The 7500-nt window shown below is 26.8% G+C and overlaps 2 non-coding genes across 2 annotated transcripts; both read right to left on the minus strand.

Annotated features, from left to right (window-relative positions):
* Positions 1 to 614: 614 nt before the first annotated feature.
* LOC123303587 lies at positions 615 to 769 on the minus strand. The gene has a single exon (XR_006535694.1). It is a non-coding gene; the product is annotated as a 5.8S ribosomal RNA (ribosomal RNA).
* A 951-nt stretch (positions 770 to 1720) lies between these two features.
* LOC123303592 lies at positions 1721 to 3876 on the minus strand. The gene has a single exon (XR_006535699.1). It is a non-coding gene; the product is annotated as a small subunit ribosomal RNA (ribosomal RNA).
* Positions 3877 to 7500: the final 3624 nt, after the last annotated feature.

Consider the following 7500-nt stretch of genomic DNA (forward strand, 5'->3'; position numbering starts at 1 on the left):
AAACAAAAATTTTTTTTATATATTATGTTTTTGTTATATTTTATAAGTAAACAATTTTCTTAATTATTCATACTCAAATTTTTTTAATATTATTATATAATATTATTTTTATATTTATCTAAAGAGAAGAAAATAAAAAATAAATAATTATATATATTAATTTTTTTCGAGTATATTGAAAATTTTATTACAAATAAAATATTCCATAACAAAATATTAATATATAATATTTTTGTTTATTCTTCTTTATTTAATATTTTAAAAATATATTATTAATATCATTTATTATTAATATTATTATTAACATAAAGTTTTATAATATTATATATAAATGATAAAAAATAATATTGATATATTAATTTAAAAATGTCGACAAATAATAAAAAATATATAAATTTTAAATGCTATTAAAAACATTTTATATTTATTTTTTTCTTATATTTGGCGTAAAACATTCATATATAAATAATTTTACATTTCTTTTATAAAAATTTTATTTATCAATTTAATTAAATATGAAAAAATAAATTTTCTTTTTTAATTATTGATAAATTTCTTTTTCATAAAAAAAATTTTATGTAAAATAATCTTTTATTATATTAATATAATGTATACGACCCTCAGCCAGATGTGGTCCGGGAACAGTATCCAAGGACCGCAATGTGCGTTCGAAATGTCAATGTTCATGTGTCCTGCAGTTCACAAGTTGACGCGCAATTAGCTGCGTTCTTCATCGACCCACGAGCCAAGTGATCCACCGTCCAGGGTAATCTTTTTAAATTTTAAATGTAAGTATTATTATTAATAATAATCTTTATTTTTAATATAAAAAATAAAATTATTAATTTATATATCTTTATAAATTCTTTTAAAATAAAAAAATTTTTCTAGAATATAAATTATATATTTTATTTTAAATATATATATATAAATTAAAGATATTATGGTATTAATAAATATATACATAACATTTTTGATATTTTTGTTAGTGCTAGCTAGATATAATAATTAATATTTGGTATATTTTATAGAAATGTATTTATTTTTTTTTTATAAATTATTTTCTACATAAAAATATATATAATATTAATATGGTACAAAACAAATGGGTTTGTTTTTTAACATAATAACTTTTAATAAAAAAAAAGAAATATCAAGACAAAACATAAAGAAATTTAAATTTGAAATAAATTTTATTCTTTAAAAAAATTTTATCTTGTGTTTTCTTTATTTTTATTATATAACATAGAAAAATAAAAATATAGATTATATCAATTATAATCTTATTTTATTTTTCTTAATAGAGATTATATACATATAAACAAATAATTTCAATATATTCTATTTTTAATTTCACTTTTTTATAAGAGAAATTATTTATAGATTTTATTAATAATTATTGTTTAATAATAATAATAATATTGAATATAAAAATATTTTATATGTAACAAATATATTATTAATATTTATATAATATTCTCTATATTATATGTATAGATATATTATGTGTATAAAAAAAGTTTGGCGTATTACTTTAATATGATATCATAACCAAAATAAATCTCTTTTAACACATAATTACTATTATATATTTTAACAAAATAACATATTAATATGTTATTTTGTTAAAAAAAATATTTCTTATCAATAATATTTTTATTTTTTGGAATATTTAAAAACAATACAAAAAATATAAATAAATATATTTTATATATATCGTTAATGATCCTTCCGCAGGTTCACCTACGGAAACCTTGTTACGACTTTTACTTCCTCTAAATGATCAAGTTTGGTCATCTTCCCAGCAACATCGGCAATATCAGAAATATTGCCGCGTACCAGTCCGAAGACCTCACTAAATCATTCAATCGGTAGTAGCGACGGGCGGTGTGTACAAAGGGCAGGGACGTAATCAACGCGAGCTTATGACTCGCGCTTACTGGGAATTCCTCGTTCATGGGGAACAATTGCAAGCCCCAATCCCTAGCACGAAGGAGGTTCAGCGGGTTACCCGGACCTTTCGGCCTGGGAGGACACGCTGATTCCTTCAGTGTAGCGCGCGTGCGGCCCAGAACATCTAAGGGCATCACAGACCTGTTATTGCTCAATCTCGTGCGGCTAGAATGCCGCCTGTCCCTCTAAGAAGAATTATTTGTACGCCGGCAGTAAAAACCACATCAAAAAACTGCGTACCCATACACCATAACATATGCAACATAAAGCACAATATATACAAAATATAATCTTGATCGTTAAATCTCAAAAATACATGCATATATAAATACAATACATAACACACATGAAAATGAATGAAATGGGAAACAAACAGCCGATGGGCCTTGAGATGCCGGTAAAGTACGTCTATTTAGCAGGCTAGAGTCTCGTTCGTTATCGGAATTAACCAGACAAATCGCTCCACCAACTAAGAACGGCCATGCACCACCACCCACCGAATCAAGAAAGAGCTCTCAATCTGTCAATCCTTCCGGTGTCCGGGCCTGGTGAGGTTTCCCGTGTTGAGTCAAATTAAGCCGCAGGCTCCACTCCTGGTGGTGCCCTTCCGTCAATTCCTTTAAGTTTCAGCTTTGCAACCATACTTCCCCCGGAACCCAAAAGCTTTGGTTTCCCGGAAGCTGCCCGCCGAGTCATCGGAGGAACTTCGGCGGATCGCTAGCTGGCATCGTTTATGGTTAGAACTAGGGCGGTATCTGATCGCCTTCGAACCTCTAACTTTCGTTCTTGATCAATCAAAACATTTTTGGCAAATGCTTTCGCTTCTGTCCGTCTTGCGACGATCCAAGAATTTCACCTCTAACGTCGCAATACGAATGCCCCCATCTGTCCGTATTAATCATTACCTCGGAGTTCCGAAAACCAACAAAATAGAACCGAGGTCCTATTCCATTATTCCATGCACACAATATTCAGGCAAAATTTGAGCCTGCCTTAAGCACTCTAATTTGTTCAAAGTAAACGTACCGGCCCACCTCGACACTCAATTAAGAGCACCGCGACGGGATTGCAATTGGGGGCTGCCACCGCTCTTAACGGTTAAACACTTACGACAAATTACATAATAAAAATATATATAATGCATTAAATAAATAATAACACTAAAATATACTTTATACATAATCTGTACCACCCACCGGTAGGACGTCCCACATAACATGCTAGTTAAACAATGCGAGCATTGAACCAACAGTGTAGGACACAGATTCGACTACGAGCTTTTTAACCGCAACAACTTTAATATACGCTATTGGAGCTGGAATTACCGCGGCTGCTGGCACCAGACTTGCCCTCCAATGGATCCTCGTTAAAGGATTTAAAGTGTACTCATTCCGATTACGGGGCCTCGGATGAGTCCCGTATCGTTATTTTTCGTCACTACCTCCCCGTGCCGGGAGTGGGTAATTTGCGCGCCTGCTGCCTTCCTTGGATGTGGTAGCCGTTTCTCAGGCTCCCTCTCCGGAATCGAACCCTGATTCCCCGTTACCCGTTACAACCATGGTAGGCGCAGAACCTACCATCGACAGTTGATAAGGCAGACATTTGAAAGATGCGTCGCCGGTACGAGACCGTGCGATCAGCTTAAAGTTATTCAGAGTCACCAAATTAAACGATGCAAATTAAAATTTACACCGATTGGTTTTGATCTAATAAAAGCATTCCTTCCATCTCTGGTCGGAACTCTGTTTGCATGTATTAGCTCTAGAATTACCACAGTTATCCAAGTAAATGTGGGTACGATCTAAGGAACCATAACTGATATAATGAGCCTTTCGCGGTTTCACCTTAATTTGGCTTGTACTGAGACATGCATGGCTTAATCTTTGAGACAAGCATATGACTACTGGCAGGATCAACCAGGGAACTATTTGTATTTATAATATTAAATATATAATAATATACATGATATTTTTGTTTTCTTATTATAAGAAAAAAAATTTTCATACAATAATTATTAATATATAATAATATTATTACAATTTCATTTTAAATATCAGATGGTCTCACCCATTACTGATATAAATTTTTTTTTTTTTATATCTCTATTGTTTTAAAATTAATAGAAAAAACATATGAGATATATATATTATTATTAATTTTTTTTTTTTTCAAATATATATTTTATTATGTCATTTATATAATTTTTTTGCTTTTACAAAAAGAAATATATAACATGTTATTCATAATAAATATTATTGAATAAAAAAAAAAAATAATAATTATGATTTTTGTCAGACCATCACCAAATGGGTCTTAAAATATTTCAAACATTTTCTCATACTCGTCGCTAGATTGAAAGCGTCATTTATTTTTTAATTTTATTTAAAAAGTTAATTTTAAATAAAAAACGTTATAATAACACTTAATATTCTCGCTTGGTATGAGGTGAGTCAATGTAATATTATTTATAAAAATAATTTTTATATAAATATTGTGTGCTCATATGGGAGTGTAAAGTTTAAAACTTATAACCCATGAACTTGCTTTGACAAAAAAATTTATATGTTATTCTATTTATAATCAATAATTTAATAAAAAAAAAATTTTTTTTAAATATTGATATAAAAAGATATACATATAGAGGTTTTTTTACAAAATTCTCATTAATTTTTTTACAAAAATAATAATACAATATTTAATATCAAAATAATCCAAACTGATTACCATCCAGACTATTATCAATATATATAAGATTGTATTATTATTCATTTCAATACATATTTATTAAAACTGAGATAAAATTTCATATATTAATAAATATGCATGTGTAAAAAAAAAATTTTTTATATAATAATTGAAAATGTTTTTGCTATTATTTTATATACATACATTAAATAATTGATAACAATTTAATACAATGTACACCTAAAAAATAATAACAGCATATACATATTCGAAACATTACTAGCAAAAAAACCAAAATACAATATTAAATATCAAAATAAACCAAACTGATTACCATCCAGAATATTTTGAGTATATATATATATATAATTTTGTATATTTTGCGTTCATGTTAATAAAATATATAAATGATACATATTTGAAAAGTGTTATTCTTCTTTCTGTTTTTTCGTAATATCATGGTGTCCATAGACATGCAAAAGCGTCATACCAAGCCATATACATACCTACACCACCTTTGTTGAATGATACACGAACAGTATGAAAATTAAACAACATATTCAATATCATTTTATATTATACTAAAATAAATGTTATTCTATTAAGAAAGTGTATATTTTTAAATTTGGCATTCATTACATAGTCAAAATACAATAATAATATAGATGATACATATACGATAATTGTTATTTTTCTTTCTGTTTTTTCGTGATATCATGGTGTCCATAGAATTGCAACGACGTCATACCAAGCCATATACAACTCTACACCACCTTTGTTGAATGATACACTTAGAGTATGAAAAATAAACAAATTATACTATATCATACTATATCATATATGTAAGACTGTTGAACATAATACCACAAAATACACTATTTCATATAGATATACATTCATTCTTGTCAACATAAAAGTACGTTATAAATGATACATATACAATAAGTTTTATTCCTCTTTCTGTTATTCCGTAATATCATAGTGTCCATAGAATTGCAACGACGTCATACCAAGCCATATACAACTCTACACCACCTTTGTTGAATGATACACGGACAGTATGAAAAATAAACAACCTATTCTATACCATTTAATATCATACTAAAACATGAAACAAATGTTATTCTATTAAAAAGTGTATTATTTTATTATATTTAGTATTCATTACACAGTCAACATACATAAATGATACATATACGATAAGTGTTATTCCTCTATCTGTGCATCCGTAATATCATAGTGTCCATAGAATTGCAACAACGTCATACCAAGCCATATACAACTCTACACCACCTTTGTTGAATGATACACGGACAGTATGAAAAATAAACAACTTATACTATACCATACTATATCATATGTGTGAGACTGCTGAACGTAATACCACTAATACACTGTTATACATAGATATACATTCATCTCATTAACTTACACGCACTATCCATCATATATATTAAAGACATTACACCCGGTGCTTCAAACTCAAAATATGATAATGTTTAAAATGGCTTTAAACATCATAAACTTTACAGAATAATCAAAATTTAAAGAAAAAAATTTTTAAAAAAAAATTTTTTTCAGCTAAAAATTTTTATTTTGGGACCAAAAAAATTTTTTTTTGCTTTTATCATATTTTATTAAATGAAATTTATGCATTATAATAAATTATTCAATAAACATTAATAATTATAATAAATTATTAAAAAATTTTTGGAATTAATGCAAATTTTTAGAAAAAAATGTATATTTTTTTTTTATATACAAATCGTACATGTTATATTGCGACAGGGTACCGGTATAATACATGTGATACATATGTAGATTTTCGAAAAAAATTTTATCCTTTTAAATGGTCCTAAATACTATATAAAGGTAAAATATATAGAATTTTTCGGGATTCATTAAAAAATTTTAGGGAAAAAATTTCATTTTATTTTATATACAAATCGTACATGTTATATTGCGACAGGGTACCGGTATAATACATGTGATACATATGTAGATTTTCGAAAAAAATTTTATCCTTTTAAATAGTCCTAAATACTATATAAAGGTGAAATATATAGAATTTTTCGGGATTCATTAAAAAATTTTAGGGAAAAAATTTCATTTTATTTTATATACAAATCGTACATGTTATATTGCGACAGGGTACCGGTATAATACATGTGATACATATGTAGATTTTCGAAAAAAATTTTATCCTTTTAAATAGTCCTAAATACTATATAAAGGTAAAATATATAGAATTTTTTCGGGATTCATTAAAAAATTTTAGGGAAAAAATTTCATTTTATTTTATATACAAATCGTACATGTTATATTGCGACAGGGTACCGGTATAATACATGTGATACATATGTAGATTTTCGAAAAAAATTTTATCCTTTTAAATAGTCCTAAATACTATATAAAGGTAAAATATATAGAATTTTTCGGGATTCATTAAAAAATTTTAGGGAAAAAATTTCATTTTATTTTATATACAAATCGTACATGTTATATTGCGACAGGGTACCGGTATAATACATGTGATACATATGTAGATTTTCTAAAAAATTTTTATCCATTTAAATGCTTCTAAATACTGTATAATGCAAATATATATAATAATTTACAGAATTAATACAAAATTTTTATTGTACAAATTCACATTAATAGTTAATTGGTTAAAAAAAAATTTCAATACACAATGGGAATCAGGCTATTTTATTGGAACTTATTTATAATTAATTCATAATATATTTTTCTATATAAATTGATTAATTGTTTTTTACATTCACCGTGTAAACGTATACACCATTCAAGTAACATAAAAAAAAAAAAAAAAAAAAAATTATTATTATATTCTAGTAATACATA

Source organism: Chrysoperla carnea (assembly GCF_905475395.1).
Source record: "Chrysoperla carnea chromosome X unlocalized genomic scaffold, inChrCarn1.1 SUPER_X_unloc_106, whole genome shotgun sequence".
Classification (NCBI taxonomy): Eukaryota; Metazoa; Arthropoda; class Insecta; order Neuroptera; family Chrysopidae; genus Chrysoperla; species Chrysoperla carnea.